The sequence below is a fragment of the Amblyomma mixtum genome, chromosome 2 (genome assembly GCF_055824585.1).
Source record: "Amblyomma mixtum isolate Tamu chromosome 2, ASM5582458v1, whole genome shotgun sequence".
NCBI classification, from domain to species: domain Eukaryota; kingdom Metazoa; phylum Arthropoda; class Arachnida; order Ixodida; family Ixodidae; genus Amblyomma; species Amblyomma mixtum.
Window position 1 is genome coordinate 316,856,617 of NC_143013.1, and position 22,013 is coordinate 316,878,629.

Here is a 22,013-nt window from a genome sequence, read left to right on the forward strand (position 1 = left end):
TTTTGCAAGATTCGTTTGCGCGCCGCGTTGCGTATCACGGAGTGTTTCGGCGTAAAGCCGATGAATGCGCGCTTGCTTTGGTGCCGTCGCGGTATGCTCAAAAACTGCGGCTAGAGATGAGGTGGCATTCCTTTCACTATTGCTCTCAGATTGTGTGGAGGGCTTGTGCGCGCCTTGCCGTTTAGATTTATGTTCGCTGTCTCGTGTCTTCTGCTTCGGCTGACTTTGTAGTGGAGGGAAGTCCTGATTAACAAGCACAACTGACTCCGAGGCTGATTGCTGCGTATTGACAGGGCTCTTGTGCACCGACGTCGACACCGTTTGGTTACCACGTAGAATCTCGGCTTGTTGTTTGCGTTCTTTTCGTCGCGATACTCGGATACGACGGAAAATGCCATTCCTCAATGTTTTTGTGGCCTGCCGCCGAGCAGGGCACTTTGGGTCCGTGGCTACGTGGGGACCTCTGCAATTGCGGCAAAGTGGTTCCGTCGGACAAACCTCGAGGTTTCCATGTGCAAGGCGACCGCAGTACGAGCATCGACGTTGGTCGACTAGTGGACACGAAATTGCCCTGTGTCCGATTTTGTGACAGGTCTCGCATATGATAGACTTCGGGTGATAAGGTGTCACCGGGAGGAGTATGCTGTACAGATGAATTTTTCGGGGAAGTCTGGAGCCCTCAAACGTGATTAGAGCTGCTCCGTTCTTGCCCATAGGCCTGGCGTTTATTATCCTGCACGAGTAGCACGTGAGGTTTGCCATGAGCTGTTCGCTTGTTAACCCGTTGGCACGATAAATGACCCCACGGATCTGGCCGGGGCGTATGGTTTCATAAGCTTGAATAGGTGTCTCCTTTCCAGAAATTAGGAGAGACTGCAGTCCAATTAGATGGTCTCTGGCATGCATATGCGATATGTCGACAGCAAACTGATTGCTGCGTTCAAGAGGCCGTACTTGAAAGCCAGAGTGAAAATGAATTTTTCGAAGCTCATTGGCAACAGCTTCGTGCAGCCAGTGTGCGGGGAGTGTCCCTAGTTGTCCAGGTGAGGTTAGCTTAATTATCACAGTGTATTTAACACTGATTGGATCGGCGGCTGCGGCCTTGTTCTTTCGCCTAACAGGCTGCCAATCATCTTCTTCAGTATGTTCATTATCAGCCAAGTGATCGATTCTGCCCATTGGGGTGACTATGGACGCTGAGGCACAGCCTAGCGATAGATAATGCGCATCCGTGAAGCGAGCATTTATAGCTATCGGCGAGTGGGCATGTTTTACGCCGTGTCGTTTGTTCTCAAAGCGAGTGCTTTCTTGGGCCATCCGCGAGGTGCCTGACCCCATCCTAGGTTGCTTGGCAAATTTCGAAAACGGAAAAGTGCAAGATCCTACCTCGGAAGGGGCGCTTCCCGGCTTGTTTTCCGTGGAAAGAACAGAGAATGGGTTGGAGACAGGTATCGTCGCAACCACTTGAATGGCTTCGTCATCCGCCATGCTTTCGTCGGCGCCGAGCACGGCGTCAGGTTCGGCCGCTGCGTTATCTGTGCCGCTGCAAAGCGATGTTACCGCGGCGTCTTGCCGAGGCTGCTGCGAAGCCATGTTGGCGGCTTCGGCGGTAGGCGTATCCGATGCATCCGGATGGTTTCCTGGGGTAGTCGTTGACGCGGAAGCGTTGAAACCGTCGTCCACAGGTGACGAAGAACACGATGGCGGTGGCCCATTCATTTTTGGGAGCCTAGCCCAAAAACGTCCGGGCCAAAAAGCTTGAAAGAGTCGGAGCGATGCGAACGTGCGTCTGTTCGAGACGGCTGCTTGCAGCGCCACCCATGAAAAAAATCGTCAAAACTCTTCAATGACGCACTAAATCTGATGAGCAATTAAACCTACTACTAGCAAAAGTGTACTCTAATTCTGGAAAGCAACCAGCATACTTTTCACCCATTTTGGGGTGGAATTCATTGCCATCCGAAATAAATCACACCATAATTTACATTAATTTCACCACTGACTAAGGTCTTCTTGTTTTCTACCCTGGTTTTTGCTAACTACTGCATTTTTTCCTCGCTTTGTACACCCTTTGATAATGTTAACGTTTCGGTTAAAGTATTGCATGCGTATCTTACCCGTAATATTTTCATTTTGTACTTTGCTTTATGCTTGTTTTTTTGTATTATGATGTTTTCTTAAATTCCATTCCGGTATTTTTTATATACTACCATTACCTTGCAGCTGTACCACTGTAATTTTCCACTTTCACATAGGAGGTTGCCGGGCAGTTCTCATTTAGGAACTTCCTTCTGTAACATCAATAATCCCAAGCATTGAACGTACCGCTCATTGAAATAATTGTGAATGTAACTTTCTTTCTCTTGCGGCGACTAGCGGGCTGTTTTTTCTTCAAATTTTTCCCGCGCGTACGGCAACTGCTGCTAACCGCCGACAAGTAGCTCTCGGCACTTTCATTCGCAAAACTGTGGCGGTCTGAAACTTAGTGCTATGTGTTAAATTTAAAAGCCAGTAGCCGATTGTGCGCGCCATAGGCCATCGATCGCATATAATCGATTCAAATCGCCCGCGCAAAAAAGCTCATTTTGGAGAGTCGTGTACGTGCTCCGCCATCTAGCTAGCGAGCTCAACAACTGCTCTTTCGATTGCAGCCTTGGTTTCAGTGTTTTGACATGAGGGGGCGCCGTGAAAAATAAAACTTTGAACGGCCGCAGCGGCGTCTTTCCGAACACCCGAAAGTGCAGCAGCGGAAGTTCCGGTTACGTCACTCTAAACAAAAATAGTAAGAAAACAAAACGCACTACGCGCTTATGTTTCTTCGAGTATGCAGTGTAGTGTATAAACTAAAACGCTTCGCTATTAAAATATTTTTCTTCATGAACGCTTACTCCGAGCAATGCACTATATAAATCGCCTGCGTGCGTAGCGCCATCTCTACGCCAGCCGCCGGCGCTCCTTGGCTGGGCGCGCTTGTCGAAACCCGGCGCGCACGTCCGGAGCACCCGAAGGCTCGAGATTTCTTCGGCCGAGTATCGCGGCCACAAAACCGGCGTCAACGGTGAGCACAGCTACAGTTTTCTTATAGAGGTGGTACAAAATGTAAGTGAGATCTTAAATTTTTGTTTTGCTTCTCTCTGGCAGGTTGCTGTGCCGTGAAATCGATGTCACCTTGCTGACTCGAACAAGGTGGCGAGCTGACGCAACACTAAGTTTGTTTGTTTGTTTGTTTGTTGATGGGGTTTAACGTCCCAAAGCGACTAAGGCTATGAGAGACGCCGTAAGTGCAAGTTGAGGCCAAGAAGATGAACAAAAGCACCAAAAAAGAATGACACTTTCGTTTGCTTAGCCTCATTCTCTTTATGCTGTCAAGAGCTGAGGCACCGAGCACGAGCACAATTGCCCAGTTTAAAGTGCTGATGCCCCAGCTGCACACAGCAGTGAAGTGAAGGCACTGTTCTGGGAGTACTACACTCAGTTTTCCACCTCATGAAGCCTGCATACACAGATGATAGCAGACTCTCTATTGAAAAGCATACTACACGCTCGTGGTGACTCCCTAACAGTCTTGTAAACCCACCAAATAATACCGCATACATCTGCAATGTATGGCAACGAAACTCTGCAGCACCATTGTCGGTGTACTGAAAAAACTGCAAGAAGAACTTCCCTAATATTCAGCGCGCAGTTCAAAAGCGAACTGCTTTCACCCCGGTGCCCTCTCATCGACAGGCAGCTCTGACAAGAGCTGTTTATTCACGTACACACACACACACAGAGTATGTGTTTTTTTTAATTAAAAATCTCTTAACAGACACATACACTCTAAATGTATGCAGAGCCTGACTGGCATATATTGAAATTATGGGGTGAAACATGCCAGTGCAGAGCAGGCAATGAGGCATGGTGCAGCGCAGCACCTTGGATTCGTGTTAAGCATGTGTGTTTTTGGATTTATGGAGCATTAGAAACTAAGGCTATCCATGTGCCAAGCACAGGGTTGAAAAGTGGTTGCTGCGGTCAGAGACCATTAGCTTTTAATGTGCTGCAGTTTGTTTATGATATTTCCTTCTTTTAGGAACTTAACTTACTGTAAATCTGCTGTGGCAATCAATTGCTAACAGTAAATTAAGATTCAAACAGATACTTTTATGTAGAAATTGTAAAATGCTTTTTTTTACTTCTTCGGGCTTTCTGCATAAAAACATATGTCTTACCGTAACCAATTTTGCATTTAATTCACAAACAGGTTTTCCTTGTTTTATTAGCATGAAGTTATGTGGGTTGTGGTTCATGGGGTTTAACATTCCAAAGCGACTCACGCTATGAGGGACGCCGTAGTGGAGGTCTCGGGAATAATTTCGACCACCTGGGGATCTTTAACGTGCACTGACATAGCACAGTACACGGGCCTCTAGAATTTAGCCTCCATCGAAATGCAACCGCTGCGACCAGTATGGAAACTGCGTCTTTCGGGTCAGCAGCCGAGCACCATAGCCACTGAGCCACCACGGTGGCCTGAAGTTATGTGTAAGGCGCATACGTCTGATGTGAGGTGGCATAAGTTCAATAAAGCATTCTTTGGTTTCGACGTGACTTTGATTTGCCCGAGGTTCTGCTTTACCAGGTGTACCTTATTGTTGATTGCATTATCTGAAGTGGTCCGCTATTTCTTTTGTAGCTTACTATCCACCAGCTTCAAGCAATCTATGCAGAATATTTACTTTTTCTAGTTTCTCGTCATATGCTCATGCAGCACTCCCTTCAGCTCTTTTGCTACTGCATATGCTGACTTGGCTCGGGACTCAGCATAATTTTATTGTTTTCCATGTGTTGTGGCTGTTGCTGTATGGTGCTTGGTATCTTCTAATAACAATTTTACTGAATTTTTTGGAGTGAAGTGCTTTCAGCACGCTTAGAGAGTCAATGCAGTTTATGCTGCTCTCAATGTTCTCACCTGGAGTTGTTCGGTGTGCTTTAAAATTATGTGCAGACTGGGATTTTCGTACTTAGTCTGCAAGAGAAATCCGTACGTACCACTATCATAGCCATACCATATTGCCGCCATATTCTGCCCATCACACTTTTGTGCGTGCTGCAATGTCCTATATCTTGTCAATCCCAGTCCCTAATGTAACACCCTAAAATGGAGTCAAGTCTGTTGTTGTCAAAGTGTAGGAAAATATGTATGCCTGCAGAAGCAATTGCTATATGTGCTATCTTAAGCTATGGCTGGGCTGTGACCAGCGGAAATAAAAGGGATAGGGAATATTTGCTGAAACACAGACAACAGAGATATCAAAAAAGGATGGGGGCAAAAATGTATGCAAATATGTACGTGAGACCAGGAATCAAACCTATATCCTGGTTCGTGCAACAGAATGGTTTTGCCGCTGCATTACCACACAGGCCCATTCACGTTTAAGGTTTCATTCAATTAGTTAAACGAAGCGGACATGGCAAGGAGACCAATGACAGAGAAGGTGAACACAGAAGAGCAAAAGTAGCGAGGAGAGCATTTGATGTCCATATAGCAATGACTGTATAAAGAAGCTACTTGCACCACTATGAAGTAGTGTGTCATTGCATACTAACGCTGAGCACAAAGCTTGGAACAGTGAAGCACTCTTCATGATGCTGCGTTGATGCATAAAAATCATCGTAATTAATATTGGTGAGGAATTTCTTCCAAATACCTATACTGCAATTATTATTATACTTTTAACTGCTTTATGAAAATAATTAAGCGACCTCAATAATTTACTTTTGGAGGTGACTTGAAAGTTGCATTGACAAACACTTGAAATCAGAATTATTTTATTTAACATCATGACGATGTTGGGTGTGCCGACAAAAAGCCAATGGAAAAGCTTGATGAGGCCGACACACCCTACAGAGGCATTGCAGTCGTACATAACATGGCACTTTTGGAAAACAAAAGAAACAGAAATAACAAATCTGGTATTAGGTGTTAATCATTTTGGACTCCTTACTTAAATGCCATGGGAGAGTGCAGCTCAACATTTGACAACCATAATTTGTTGGTATCCTTGGTACATACCATTTTAATGTCACTCACGTAGGGTATTTTTGTTTTCCGCATTGCAAGGCTGACAGCTTTAGCGTTGGACAATTAGTTTTGTCAACACGGGCTTTATACTGCCGTAGAAGTAAAGTTTCAAACAGCTGTGGCAAACGTATAAGTCTAAGTTCATTGAAAATCGGTTCGGAGTGTTCTAGCCGAGGAGCATTCATTACATTTCGAAAAGCTTTCTTTTGAAGGAGATACAAGCGGTTAATATTCGTAAAAGACGTGGCACCCCATACCAAAAAGCAATAATTTACAACAGAAGAAAACAACGCACTGTACAACATTTTCTTAATCTTCGGCATGAAAGATTTCAGTCGACACAAAATACCGACAACATTTGAAAGCTTGTTCACCACCACATCAATGTGATCATTCCAGTTCAAGTTTTCATTAAAAATAGCACCAAAGCTTTTTACCGCAGGGACTGTTTCTATAAAGTGACTAACCGATCCTTAAATAGAGTGGTGGCATATTTGTCAACTTATTACAAGGCCTGAAAAGCACAGCCTTCGTTTTGGCAGTGTTTATATTTAATAAATTATTTTCAGACCATTCTAGGAGCAACTGCAAACATTTTGTGCCTTGTTTTTCGAGATATGGCAACTGTGCAGCTCTAAAGTGGTGTCGTCAGCATAAATGACGAAAATTGGAAGTCTACTAATACAGACAATGTCGTTAACATAGAGAATAAACAGCAATGGCCCCAAGATACTACCTTGCAGTACATCTGAAACGATGTGCCTAGTATCAGATAAGTCATTGTTTATTTTTACTTGTTGCAATCGAGAACTCAAGACTGAATTATGCCAAGAAACTGCCCGCAGAAACCCCAGTGCTTGAGCTTAGCTAGCATTATTTTGTGGTTGATGCGGCCGTGGCCTCGTGGCAGAGCACCCGCCTCGGCTTTGGAAGGTGGTAGGTTCAACCCCTGCTGCCGGCTGGGTACCCACCAGTTTTCTCAAAATGGGTGCAAGTCATGCCCCGGCCTGGTGCTCGGCTTCCTAGGGTTGCATTGCTTGGGAAAGGAGCCTGCGCCTTCAGATCCCGTCACTGTGGGCTTGAAGACAGGTACAAAGCAAACTTTGTCAAAGGCAGAGAACTTCGTCACATTCATGAGAAAAGGGCCACAAGTCGGGCTTCTACCACACGAGGCGGATTTAGGGTTGCTTGAAGGGGGAACATATCTCTGATCCGTCAAGGCAGCTGTGGCCTAGACCCTTTTACCACGCATCTCAGCCCACATGCGCTGAGCACCAGGCCAGGGGAAATCTTGTACCCATCAAAGAAACCGGTGGGTACCCGGCGGCACTGGGAATGGAACCCCGCAACTCCCGAATGTGATGCGGATGCTTTACCACAAGGCCACCGCTTTAGTGAAATGGGTGCATTCAGGATTTAACACTCGTCATCGTTGCGTTCATGGGCCCAGTGCCCAGGCAGCACTGCAATCCATCTGTTTCACATGGCCGCTCTGTGCACGTGCATCTCGCCTCCTTGAGCTGCTTCACAGGTTGGAAACAAACCTTCATTGGTGCTAGTGCAGTTCATGTTAAAGACAGGCGCAGGCAACAGATAGTGGTTCTTGCCACTTTGCAGGCATAGTTGGCACCTTGTGGAATCAGACCGCGCCTGTGTCACCAACGTGCATTTGTTTTCAACAAATTTTTATGGGTGGCAACGAGTTTTCACGCCCTCCCTGTAAGGTCTCATGAAAAAGGAAGATTGTTTAAATGTGCATCTAAAGCCTGCTGCTGTCAGCTGCTTTGGCAGCAACCACATTATGAATGATTAGATATGTATGTTTGGCTGAAAACATCCCTTGCCTAGATGCTCTCATCTTAGCGCAGTCAGCTGGCATACATTACATGTGGCTTCAACAGAGCACACATGCTCATGCCTATAAAAGCGAGCAGGTGGCATGGAAAAGCACCACAGGTGCACCTACAAAATGCTTGCCCCTCTCGCTAGGCTGTGCTGCGGCACTGCAATCAACGCAGTAGGCTTCATCACAGGTTGCCTGTTAGGAATTGAAATATAATGCAACTACTTAGCTTCAAAGTGAACTCTGAACACACCCCTCAGCAGACCTTACACTACCTGCAACTCACATCTGGACATGTCAGTCCTTCTGTTATTGCATTTGTCATGAGCTGTTATGAGCCAAAATTTTATTTTGAGCTCGCAATGCTGAAATATTGCAGTTTTGTGTGTTTCCTATAACTTGTGCTGAAAGATGGGATAGCCACAGCTTTTAGAATGACAGCTTGCATGAGTACCCCATATGCCCTTTAACAAGGAAAGTTTTTGCTATCTGTAGTGTTCATAGTTTAGTCACGAAATATTAATACTGTTCATGAAGAATGTGCACTTCACGAGAATCAAGTGTGTGTTTAGTTAACACACACTTGATTTTCGTGAAGTGCGCATTCTTGAGGTTGGTACACTAACATTTATTTGGTCGAATGCATAGTGTGCCAGTGTTAGGAAAAACTACAGTGGGAAGGCACATGTGCAACACAGACAGGTAACTCATTTCAACTTGTTTAATGAGTGGCAAAGATGTCAAAGCATACACGCTTATAAATTGGCGATAAACAACCAGAAGAGGTTTGTATTGCATACTGCGTGCCCACAGCACAGCAAAAATTCGACCCAGCCAAACAGCACGTTCTTCAGCACAAGGTGACCAAAGCATTTTGCGGTTCTCCAATTTGAAGTCGGTACGAATATCTCACCACAATGCACGTGCTAGGCACTTGAGCATGTCCTGACAATGTAACAACACCAAAATTTAATCCACCTCGACAATGGTCCACTAAACCTTATTTGGCGTCACAGCTTCCACTACGTGCCACCACCACGACCCCCTCTGGCCACCACATCACGACGGTAGTGTTTTGCGGTGGATATCTGATGAGGGATACAGAGAAGAGTAGGTCGTGATGAGAAGTCACCAAATACCAGAAGTAGAGCACACAACAGGTCTGCTACTGGAGGGTAAAAAATAAAGCAATTGCAGACCAGCAGCGGCGGACTGTATCGCTGAAATCAACGTTTTTAGATCCAAAAACGTTGGCTGAAATCGCAATGCCTATGCGATGAAGCGCCTGTAGAACGAAAGCATTTGCGGGGGCTGACTTCACACATTAAGAAGAAACGCCTCGTCATATTACAGAGGGAACTGCTAGAAATCGCTGCTGAAAGACTGCGAAGATGCAGCCAAGCAATGTGCCATTGAGCAATGCGCATAAAAATTTTTAAGAAATGCATCTTCCACCCTGGAGGCAGCCATCTTCGACCAACAGGCCAACCAACAAAGCAAGGTCTGCCCAATTTGGCGGAGTAATAACACAAGCAGTTTTGGAACAATTTAAAAAAAAAAATGCACGCAAAGTAGTGCATCTTGTAAAATAAGTATAAAATAAAATAGGTCGCAAAATTGTAGAACAAATAGGTTACGATTAGTGCCAGTTTTCCATCGATCACGAAATTGACGCGGCAGCAACATCGTGATTGCCATCAAGTCAGACGTTGTATTCAATCCAATCCAATCCGATCCGATCGTATAATCGTATTGGCGCTCTGCAGCCTCTGCAGTGTCGGTTTAAGTTCGCTGCAAAATTAATTTATTTCCTTCTTTATTGTTTCAAAGTTATACTATGGAACTTAATGAAGCACTTACGCTTACCACGGTTTGACCCTCGGCGACTGCGATCAGCGAGTCGAGCTACGTAGGCTCGATGTGCCCCACACAGCGGACTCCATCCTCCATGCAGCGAAGAGCCCCGCCACAAGAGATGCCCGGAACGAAGCGTAGTTTTTCGCTTCGAACGGCATGTGAGCGTCATCGCCGGGACGCCACGACAGGTTCCTCGAACCACAGTTCATGTCCAACTCAAGTGTACGCGTCTGGCGACAAGGCTGCGGCGATAACCAACCAGCGAAAAGGTAACCTGTCAGAAAACCCAACACAGCCGTGTGAAAATCTAAAGCATTAAATTTCCTGCAAACTGGGCAGCGTCCCTTATGATGTTAAACACTTAAAATATACGGTGCCTCTTCAACAATGGGTGCCAACTAAGTGCGACAGTCAGAACTTGCACGCCACAAATACGATGTTGAAGCACTAGCTGTGGCAGTCGTTTAGTCGCGGATAGGATGGAGACGAAGGAGTGGAAGCACTGGCCTTAAATAAGCTAATTTAAAGGTTGGATGTTGGGAGCTTCGTTCACAGTGGGGCGTACCAGTACCTTCGACTCTGGGCACAAGCGTACGGAAGGGCGCTGTTGCTTGCTACTGCGGATGTGCTTGATGGTTTGATTAATCCGTGATCCAGATATAGCTCGCACTGCAGGTTGTTTTTGTTGTTTCCCGCTCGTATATATATTGTGTCGTATAGTTTCAGTATACACGATTCTGCCATGGGCACACTATCACGGATCTCCCCGAGAACGATCGGGCCGAAAGAATGGACTAGGCGACAGTGTACCTACACAGACGCACATTTAATCCACTCTACGCGACACAAACCCTAGCACACAAAACTTACTAACAAAGCTAACACAAAACATAAAGACTACCACTACACATGACCCTGGAACAGCCAGTCTACTAGTGTTTGGCGTATGTGCTCACGGTTCGGTGCTGCTGATGCATCATTGCATGGGTCCAATAAGTGGCATCTAGATAGCTGGAGTCGAGGCGGCGTTCGAAGTGCTCAGGCTGGCGTCGCTGGTGGCGGCGTTGGCGTCGTCGTACGAGCTCCTGGTCCAAGTGCTCGTGGAGGCGTTGCTAGCGATGTTGGCATGGAGGGCACCACCCGGATGGGTGGCAACAGTGCTGGAGGCACCCCTGGCCGTAGCAAGTGGTTCCATCAGCCGTTGACCCCCGGAACGAGCTTAGGAATGGCAGGTAGTCTACGGTGCGATGCCATAGAAGTCGAGATCACCGGAGCAGTAGCCGGTGTTGCTCTCTTCCAGCTAAGGTGTTCCTGACCCGCCGGAGCCTCCACTTCTCTGTTCTTCCCTCCCGTGCCACGTTATCCCTCGCGCTTTTATAGCCTCGTCGTTGGTACACGTCATCCTTGCCTTCGTCGTCATCTCTTCTCCACCAATACCCGCCGCGGTGGCTCAGTGGTTATGGCGCTCGGCTGCTGACCCGAAAGACGCGGTTTCGATCACGGCTGCGGCGGTCGAATCTCGATGGAGGCAAAATTGTAGAGGCCCGTGTGCTGTGCGATGTCAGTGCACGTTAAAGAGCCCCAGGTGGTCGAAATTTCCGCAGCCCTTCACTACGGCGTGGCTTGAGTCGCTTTGGGACGTTAAACCCCAATAAATCAAATCAAATCAAATCTTCTCCACCAATCAACTCTTCCCACCTCACCGAATACTTCTTCTTCATTTTCTTTATTCTGGGATTAATACACGTCATGCTTATCGTCATCCCATTCTTCTTTTCCAGATTTTAGTTCATGCTTCTGTTTCCAATTTCCTAATATATGTGACACGCACAGGCACACTCAGACTGACGTAGCAGTCGACAGTCACTTTGCAGCTGGGACATTGTCTGCCACACTGCGACACAGTGAATAACTGCGCTTGGCCTTCTTTGATGGCCTGCCTGGTGGGACACGTTTCGAGCCTTTGTGCAGGCCAGGTCGTCTCCTTGCGATGCTTGTTGGCTGCACACTTATCTTGCCTCGGCACCTTGAAACCCTGCAGACTGCAGCTGACATGTTTATTAGTGCTGTGACAAAGCTCTGCTTGTTTGGAAGGCTTTTCAGTTTTTTCGCAAGTCTGGCTGTGTGCTTCATGCATGTCTGGTTGTTGTTAACTTCAGCCTTTAGGTGCCGAAAGGCGTCTATGAGGGCTTCAAAAGGGTCTTCCTCCAGTTCCTGAAACACACACAAAATAAACTAACAGTTTTTTGCTTAAAGGCTGCTGTTTGCCTACCCATGGGCTGATTGTTATAATCTGTTGCATGCAAAGAGGAAGCTGAGCTGTGTGATTCTGATACTTGTCAAAGATACTGGCATGACACAGTTTGTTAAGCTTTCTTCCATCGAAAAATGAGCGAAGTTTTGTGATGCATATGTGGTAGAAGTAACATATTATTCATAAACCTTCTTTATGGTGCCAGTAGCTACAGAATCATGGTTGCTAAGAGGCAGCGTGCCATTCGGCGTGTGTAGGCTGTTGCTGCTGTGGGCAACAGAGAGGCATGGGAGAGGAGGATGATGAGCCATGCAGATGGGGCAAGCACATCGTCTGATCGTGGGGTGGCTTCACAAACAGTGGCATCTGGGCCTCTCCACTAAATTTAAATTTACTTCCTCCATGGTCTAAAATATGCATGAACTGTTGTTAGGTCCGCTTGCTTTGGGGGGAAAATTTCATAATTAAGAATTTCTGCAGAATTCTTGTTAGTAACCACAATTTAGTTTTTTGTTATTGCAGACACCAATCGGAGCGAGAGAATGATAAAAATGTGATTGTTTTTTTTTTTAATTCCCATGAAAGCCAGCCTATTGTTGCACAGTTTTGGTGATGCCGTGACATGCTAGACCTCTGCATATACATAAGCAAGTGAACGTGTCGAGCTTGGCGGCTGTAGTGGCAACGTGTTCACAGTCCTGTATAGGAAAAGTCATGATACTGTCATCTTTCGAAAGAAGCATTAATGGTAGTGACAAAAAGTTTCTAGTTTCGAACAATGCTCAACATCCATTCTTGGGTTTTTATCTTCTATGGTACCAGGCTTTACATTGATGAGTGAGGGAAGTCCGAGGCCAGACTAATGCACGGCTGTGCCTGGCTTGCATGCATGGTCACAACAGCATGTGTAGGATTGTGCACCATGGCAGACTTAGAGAGATAAATCAGTCACTGGGAGACATTGTGTCAAACAAGCACCATTCTTCAGGTGGAGGGAATACCAAGTATTACCTGATGGTGAACTACAACCAGCACATGCTATTTTACTGAAGGTACATTTGAAGTACAAGGGTTTTTTTAGAAATAAACGTGTATTTATTTTGTGTGTTATGTTTCCTGCAAAATGTTGCACATTTTTCTTTATGATTTCACAGAATTTTAAATTCACCACAAAAAATGTACCGTATTTTCCGGTATATAAGATGCGGCTTTTTTTTCAAAAATCTTGCTGGTGCGTCCTATACAAGGGTGCGTCTTATATGCGAATTTTTCGTTTTTTTTCTTCCGAGTTCAGAGATTACTCGGGTTCATGCTCAAGCTTTTTTCACCAAAAAAATATCACTACCAGTAACGCGGTTGTAACACGGTTAATGCTTAAATACCGGAACCGCCTTGCGGAACTTTTTTTTAGGTGAACTTTATCATGAAACGGCAGGGATGACGTCTTCGGGAGCACAAACGTGCGGCTGTTTCGGAGGCCCCAAGCAAAAGTAATGAGAAATGCCAAAAGATGGCGACAATCGCACTTCTCGCCATTGTCAAGACAAGCCAAGACAAGATGTACTCATGGGGAGCTCATTCGTTTTTTCTTTCTTTTTTGCTAAAACGTGGGCGGGTATGACGTGAGTGTTGCCTTTTTCAATCACTTAGCGTTGGTTAAGAATTTCTCACAGGTACGGTGCATATCGCGATGGTCACGCAAGCGGGTTTAATTAAGCCTCACTAGCCTAACTGGGTAAACTGGGGTGCGCCTTATACACTGGTGAGTCTTATATACGAACTTTTTCAATGACAGCTTGCATATATGGCGGGTGCGTCTTATACACCAGAAAATACGGTAGTCACTTGTCATCAATGACTATGGTTTATAATGACTCCGGCTAACATAGAGTTGCCGTAATTTGTCTTGCAAATGTATAGCGCCATAGCAAACCTGGTTCAGTGGTTGAGCACTGGAGGTTTCCCTACTTTCTGGAGGGCTGTACTGGGTAGTTGCAGCTGTTGAGGTGGAGGGAGTGTTCCAAGAACATCGGTGGGAGCCTCGCCGCACACAGCATTTTGCAGCGCTTGTGTCTTCTCATGGAGGCCTTCGAAGAAATCAATGCCGGGGCAGTTGTCTCCGAGCGCAAGCTTTCCAAGGTTGTAGCGACCTTCTCTAGTCAGCAGAGGTGCATTTGGGAAGATCCCACCAAACACTTTGTGCACGAGTGCCTGGTGTTTACAAAATGCACCCTGCTGTCCAGAGCTGCAGGTGCACAGGCCGATGTCAGAGTACACCGTGTAAAACTTGCTCTCTGGACTGCCACTTGGGGCGACATAATGCCCATCTCCGTCACACCTGATGTTGTTTTCGGTACCTTCTGGCAGTTTCTTCAGAAGCCTCTCATATTGCAGCATGTGCCCAGTGAGTGGGCATGGTCAAGTATTCTGTGCAAGAAATACTTTTCCCACACAACTGAGAGGAACTCAGCTAGGGCCACAACATTAAATGCTTTAGTTCTATGCAGGATTATGTCTTTCAGGACCCTAATCGAGGCCTCTGAATAGTTGTTGGTGTTGTGGCCCCGTGTCTTTGCTGACAGTCGGAAGAGCAGCACCCATTCTTCTTCCTTCTCCAGTAGCGCCTCAGTGAGGGTGATGAAGCCCTCGTGCTTTTGGGAGCGAAGGTCTTGCTTGGTGGCCTCTAGTGCCTCTCTACTATCAGCGTGCATGATCTGCAGGGTTGCCAGAAAAAGAAAAAAAGGAATAGCGCCGATCAGAAGCACTTAAACACTAGTGTAGTACATAAAAAAACTTCATATTTCAGTTATGAACCAAGTTATAAGAAGTGCATTCCAAACATTTACATGCAGTCTAAGAGCTTAGCTTTATTATTAGTCACTGTCCAAAATTTTCATCACTGGTGCTGCCATTTCAAGAGCGGTTGCTGTATTGCAGTCCAGCAGCAGGAGGAAACACTAGTGTAGCTTCAACGGGATAGTAAAAACTTCACTCAATTATGAACAAGAACAAAATTGCTGCAATTATTCAAACGTACATTGAGTTTGTCAATTTGGTCTACAGATCCCAGGAAGAACGAGCAGGTGCGTTAATTTTGGGCACACATTAGGAAAAGTTTCATGAAGGCCTTGGCAATGATTGAGCAAGCATTCATGCAGGATTGTAAGGCCTCTACGAAACACTGTTACCAAAATTCAACTTCTTGAATTGGTTACAAGCACGGCAGCAGATTTTAACTCTTGTTATGGGTCATTTTATTGCCATATTTGTGATCCAGATTCTGGCCACTCTTCAGAACTGGGAGGGAGTGCATTGACATCTGCATGGAGCCACATAGGGTTGTCATAAATGTACAAACTTTTTGTTCCAGGTCACTGCTGGGGCTACCTGGTGTTACACTTAGGACCCTGAGAGAAAGCAGCCATCTTCTCTGGGCAGAGTCCATACTTGCCGTGAATGGTGAGACAGGTGTAAAGTCAAGTGCATGTTCAGGACTTTCCTTGGCATCAGTGGGATTGTGTAAAAAAAAGCTGACACCAGAAGGACGAAGAATCAGTTCCACCTGCTACTGTGCCATTTTGCAGCACCTGGAGACATAACCCTAGCAGGCCTACTGAATCATTTCAAGGCTCTCTTTTCCAGATTTGCTGGTTTTTATGGATAATTTGATGCCAGCCATCTGTTCAAGTTTTCCATTAATTCACAAATCATGAATACAATCTAGCCCACTTATAACGACTGCAGTTATAACTAACAGTTATTACAAATGAGGTAGAGCTACCGTCAAAAAATCTATTAGGGCTATGACATTGCATCTTAGATAAAACGAACAACCTTGGCTATATAACTCTGTTATAACTAACAAGGAGGCGCTGTAAGCTCACTCCCACAGCCTCCCCGCTACTGTGATCTCCCAAAGAAAATGTAGCTGTCTCTCCCTCCCCCTTCCTCCCCCCAAATAAATAAATAAAAAAAGTGGATTTGAAACTTAAACTACCGGCCAGGTGTGCTCCAACAGGCTACAGGGTCAGTCAGTGCTTGCGTGCACGCCTGTTGGGTAAAGCATGTAAAGTGGAAACAGAAGCATGGTAAGCTCTAGACAGGGGCAGTGTTGGAAGCAAACTGCTGCACATGGCCGGTGCCTAGTCAATAACAGCGATTTGAGAAGCTTGAATACCAGTCACGAGGTATGCCTTGCAGGCATACCTCGTGACTGCGCGGCTGTCTCTGCGCGGCTGCCGCGTCCAGGCAATTCGTAGACAGCAGGTAGCTTGTGTCACCCTTGTTTAGAGCTCTCGAACAGTGTGCGCCGTATGATTGAAAGTAGCAGCCATTGTTTTTTGGTAAGGTGCTATTTCCCATCTAGTTTATAGGCCTATTCGACTGTATTCTGGTGGAAAGATTGCTTCAAGACCCTAGTAGTCACGGCAAGCTATAGCTTTATTTGGAGCTCTATGCGTTACTTGAGAGCTTTACAGAAGGGTCGTGTATACTGTACATTATGAGTGCTCATGCGCTGCAGTAGCTTTGTCGCTGCACCCTGACAACGTTTTTGAGGATTGGAGACGAGGGCTTTCACCAGTTGCCGTGAGTGCCTCATTTACTAACGGTATTACCACGTCATTGAAACAGCTCGTCTGCTGCTTAGGGCTTGGCCACGAGCACATGACCGTTCTGGAGAGCTTAGAAAGCGGTTTGATAGGGTCTGCTTCGAAGAAACAGGCATGCACAGCAGACCTTTTAAAGAAATAACTTTCACTTTTCTCTGGCTGTATTTTTGAGCTGTAATGGGGCAAGTCCACTGACTACAAACTTTGGATTTAACGAACCCAATCCACATGACCGTCAAGTTCATTATAAGTGGGCTCGACTGTATACCGCTATCTACGATCATGAGGTTATGTAGTACAGCTCCTTATCTGAACAGTATTATTGTCTCTCGCCACAGTTGCAAATGGTCTTTGTTATGCTTGCTTTTCGCTGATACTTATGCTGCCGCTACTGTGCTGCATAAGTAGCCCCACAATTTTTTTATTGCATCTTTCATATGCTGAATTGAGAGGCAAAAGCTCTGCTGTGTTTGGCTGTACTTTTTGCAATTACTTAGTGTGTGTTTGATGCCTACAAACTGAAACACAAGTGGTCAATGCATTGGCTGTGTTGTCATGCACTGGACATGCTATAGCACCCATTCTTCAACCAAATACCATAGGCCTGCACAGCATGCATGCACTATGTGACTTGTGAGACATCGTCCTGTGACGTAGTATCAGTGGCACAGTACCTGGCCTTGCCACCGCTGTGGCTCACCGGTTACGGTGCTTGGCTGCTGACCCAACCATCGGATGTGGGTTTGATCCCGGCCGCGGTGGCCGAATTTAGATGGAGGCGAAATTCCAGAGGCCTGTGTACTGTGCAATGTCAGTGCATGTTAAAGAACCCCAGGTGGCCGAAATTTTCAGAGCCTTTCACTGTGGCGTCCCTTATAGTCTGAGTCACTTTGGGACATTAAACCCCCATAAAACCATAAAACTTTTTCTTCTGAATCATTCACTCACTGCTGTTTCTGTATGCATTCAAATTTTAGATCACTGATTATGAATAAATTCCATACCTTTTGAAAAATGGCCATCAATGACTTCCTTTCACTTGGGCTGACACCATGCTTGGCAAGCGTCAGCCACCACCACTCAGCCTGTGCCACATGAAAGTGGCATAGGAGCTGCCTGGCTTCTGGCCAGTTGTCAAGAATTGCTGCTTTCTCAGCAGCACTGTTGTCAGTCATGAAAGTCTCTGGTGCCTGCAGACAAGAAATAGCCACATACTGACAGCTGTGCAACAGCTAAGTCATTCCCATGACAGATATATGCGGGTGCCGGATAAGTTGATAACCAGATAACCTTGGTACATTACCCTGTGTTGCTATGATGATATTTTTCACTTCGGTTTTGATGGCATTACTGAAAGGGTCCTAACTCTGTGCATGCATAATCTATATCCAGCTTGATATTTAAATGTAGAGGTGACATTTACACAGTGTAGTTCACATGTCAGACACTTCAGCTCTACAGCTTGTTCAGTTTGGCTCAGATTTTAAATTAAATGGACTGCTACTGACCTGACAGGTTGGGCAAGCAGGAGTTTAGGCAGCATTTGGTATGGGCTTGCATTAACTCAGATTTTTTTTTTTATCAAACAAGATGAAAAGTCCAAGATTTTGAGGTTTGCAGAGTGTCACACCTCCTCTTGCAGCAAACAGCTGAAGCTTAAAAGTTGTAGGCGTGGCTTGTAGCCAATGCTGATATTGTTAAGAAGTGCCTCTTGGAGCTTGCAGAAAGTACAGGCTGGAGCAGACCCATATTCTGAACCAATGTTGCCTAACTCGTGTAATCTGCAATTACCTGGCATTCTTTCAAACAACATGCAGTAAGTATGATTTGCAATTTTCCTGTGCCCACCTCGCAGCCTCCAAAGCAAAAGGGGTAGTTGTGCTTCAGGAGCTCGAAGCTAGCTGAGTAGCCCTGAGTAGTCTGGCTGCTGTGCACAATGACTGCTATGGGTACAGCACCAGCTGATGTCGCTGTCAGCATAACTGTCACGCTGCTTCTTGTTGAGTCACATGACGCCGTGGAATCAACGAAGATGACTTCAGAGGATTATTCAAGCAGCTGGGCACGCCTCGTGATTGGAGTTACCAGGAGAACTGCCCAGCTTCCTGCCCCTCCCTCTGAGTGCACCTTCACATCAACTCCTGCATAAAAAGCGGGTTTTGATGGTTTGGTATGGCATAACATGAAAGCATAGTTTGTGTTGCAAAACAAATTATCACCTTTATGAGACACTGAGAGCAAATTGAAGTTTTCCTGCATCAATGGATTACTGTCATGTGGACGAAGAGCATATTTTCAATGAAAACAAAATATTTTTGTGTGGTAGGAAGGACAATAAAATGAGAGATGGGTATTGTCAGGTGAGATTTTTTGTTCTATAGAACAGAGGGTTAGGTGCCTGAATAATCTAACTTTTTGTACCGCTACTAGCTGTCCACTTTCATCTCACCAGGAAAATAAGACAGCTAAATGTGCAGAATAAAACTAAAAGAACTCTCAACACATTGTCATCAGCACCATTGCAAGTTTTTATGAAAGTGCTCCAAAAATACTCCACTGTTAACTCTTAATTTTTTTTTTTTTACCAAAAACATGCTTGTATTGTATGTTCTCTAAGTTTGGTGGCGATGCAATATTCCTTTCCAGCGCAAATATTTTTTAAAGTTACCATTTCCGTGGCCTCTGTTCAGGTGATGGCTGTATCACCTATAATCAGGACTGCATTTTTGGCATCAAAAACATTCCTCATGCATTAAAACTTTCTGGCCACTTCACTGACAAAATTTTCATGCTGTATTAGGTCATCCTAGCATTTTATGAAAGGACTCGTTTTCAGTCGGGCTTTCAGCCATGCAAGCCAGATATGCTTGTTCACATATTTATGCTCACTGCCTGCTAGGTGGATGTGCTACATTGTAGATTTCTAATAATTGGCTGAAAAAGTTTAGGGCATATTGCTTTTGTAGTGCACACAACAAATATTTGTCACTAACTTGTTGTGTTAAAGAAAGCTATCTCCTGACATTATAGGCCTGAATAAATTTTTGGCATTAAATAGATTGCTAAAGGTGCACTATGGTAGGCAACATTTTTGGCATCTTTGTGTAAACAAGGTGAGAGCTGGAAAATTTTTCTCTTATTTATTAATAGGTGCTTTTAATTCCCAGCTGGGGTATTGCTATGCAGTATCTATGTGTCGCAATCGGGAAAGCGATCATGCTTTCTACATTGTTGCTGTTTATTGTCCACCCTCATCAGTACATTCAGTAGGCTAATGAGACACATATTTGAACTTGTTTCACTTCTTCCAGGGCAGTAATAATGCATTTAGCTTTAAGTATGTGTCTTCTTACAACAACACAACCTGGCAAAAGTGACGACCTTCTCTCTTGTTCTCATATGGTCTAATGTTGTGTCCATAATTATTGATTCTCAGTTCAGCTCTGCACTTGTGCTGAGTGCGCCAGTTTGTGTTGAAGTGGCACAGAATAAGAGACTGCTGGAGGACATCACAACTCAGCCTGCTTTTAGTGATGAGAGACAAGAGGTCCTGCTGTATTGCTAGTTTAGCAGCATTGTGCATGGATGCTCCCGTGCTATGGTGTGGTCACTGAGCAAAGCAACTGGACTGGAAACTCTTACAAAATTGGTTTAGCCTTCATACTGACATGGCTGCTTGTTAGCCACAGGGTGATATACATAAAGGAACCCTTGTGGAGGGTCAGAAATAAACTTCCCGAAGCAGCAGAGCATTTCAGGACCTCCTCCTGTTTTCTCTTACCTTGTTCAGCATACTCAGGAATCTTCTCCTGCAGCCTCCCCAGTGGTTCGGAAACTGTGTCGTAATGCTCCTGTCGCCAGCTCTTGTACATATGGTAAGCAGCCCTTTTGTTTGGGTTAAGTGCACCACTGGCAAGTTTCAGCAGGCTTCCAGTGTCACCTTCAACACACAGAGATGCTTCGTGAAGGCGTATCGCATCAGCCGGGGTAAGTCCATCGGCAAAGTACTGATGGAAAAGTTGTTTTGTGCCTTCACTGCATCGCAGAAGGCGAAGAGCAGCTGCACTTGCTGTTGCATGATTGTGCAACTCGATCACTGCACACAGCGGGGGGGTCTCTTCGCAGATATGCGTCATTCTTCTGCGTGTTATAGTTGACTTTTTTTATCTTTATGTCGATCATTGCCTTGCAGTTTGTTGTTCACTTGGAGGATTTTTTGTTCTTGTTGAGGTCATGGAGGTGGCACCTCCAAACTTTGTGACACACCATTCTGCAAAGGACACATGTTCATTCTATAACACACCACTTTCTTCAATTTTCTAGGTAGCACATTTAGATTCTAGCTAACTGTTCAGGTTTGGATTGGACAGTTAACGTTGACTAAAATAATTTGCAGAGAGCAATAATTAAATTGCCAGGCAGTTTGTTATCTTAGAGGATTTTCATGAACTACTAAAGAGATTTTTTTTTAATGTGTTGCCAAACTGCAGGAAGCGCGGAGTAAACAATGCAGACCTACTTTTGACATTTTCCCTCCTTTTGGGCGCTGCAGATGATGCATGATGTGTTCGCAGCAGCACTGTAACATTTCACCCACTCCGAGGCCCTTTCTTCGCTGGGAATGTCGCTTCGCAAAACGACAGTGCCCGTTGTCGAAGCAGAAACATCCCGGAGGCATTGCCAACCGAAGCTAAGGTCTTCATTGGGAGGAGCATTCATTCATTCATTCATTTTGAGTAGCAGGCCAGATATTCATTTTTCCGGCCAACCTCTCTGCCTTTCCCGTCAATAAATCCTCCTCCTCTGCCTAAAAAAAAATTTCGTTTTGTGCATATATATAGGAGCACAGTGGTTGGCTTATTGCAACGCAAAACACAGCGGTTACTTGTGCTAAATTTCTAGTATGGTTGGAAATTATTTATCAGGTGGGCTATACCTGAGCGATTATGTGATTACATTGACACAGAAAAATAATGTTATGGGTGATGCATGAGCCCTGCCTGCACGAGTGCATCGAAAACATGCTACAAGGTACGTACTGCTTTCAGAAATGTTTACAGCGCTCCCGAGTGCACATGAACGTGAAAATATGAAACTTCATTTTCATTGGCATGTATTTTTAAAACAGCGGTACCCGGCAGTCAGCTTAGGCAGGAGGTACCGGGCGGGAGTGCGACGCATTTAAACAAAACTTGCAGGTATATTTTTATCATTTCACACCCTACCTATCAAGGCGCTCGTTCGTTAGCAATTGGCGAGTGCTTTGGAGAAAAGTTTTACAGAGTATGTAACGCCATTTAGAAGCTATCTTTTTTTTTTAAACGTCACGATGAATGTGGCGAATGCGGGCATGTTCCCAACAGGCGCCTCCGCCTGCAGGGT

General features: G+C 45.3%; 1 protein-coding gene, 1 long non-coding RNA gene and 1 pseudogene across 2 annotated transcripts in view; 1 reads left to right on the forward strand and 2 right to left on the reverse strand.

Annotated features, from left to right (window-relative positions):
* LOC149365074 (carbonic anhydrase 1-like) overlaps positions 1-22,013 on the reverse strand; it is a 43,524-nt gene that overhangs the window by 5,668 nt on the left and 15,843 nt on the right. The window lies entirely within an intron of this gene.
* LOC149365075 (uncharacterized) lies at positions 9,640-17,172 on the forward strand. Its single transcript, XR_016289257.1, has 2 exons — positions 9,640-10,036; positions 15,392-17,172. It is a non-coding gene; the product is annotated as an uncharacterized LOC149365075 (long non-coding RNA).
* LOC149365076 (uncharacterized) lies at positions 11,631-20,704 on the reverse strand (annotated as a pseudogene).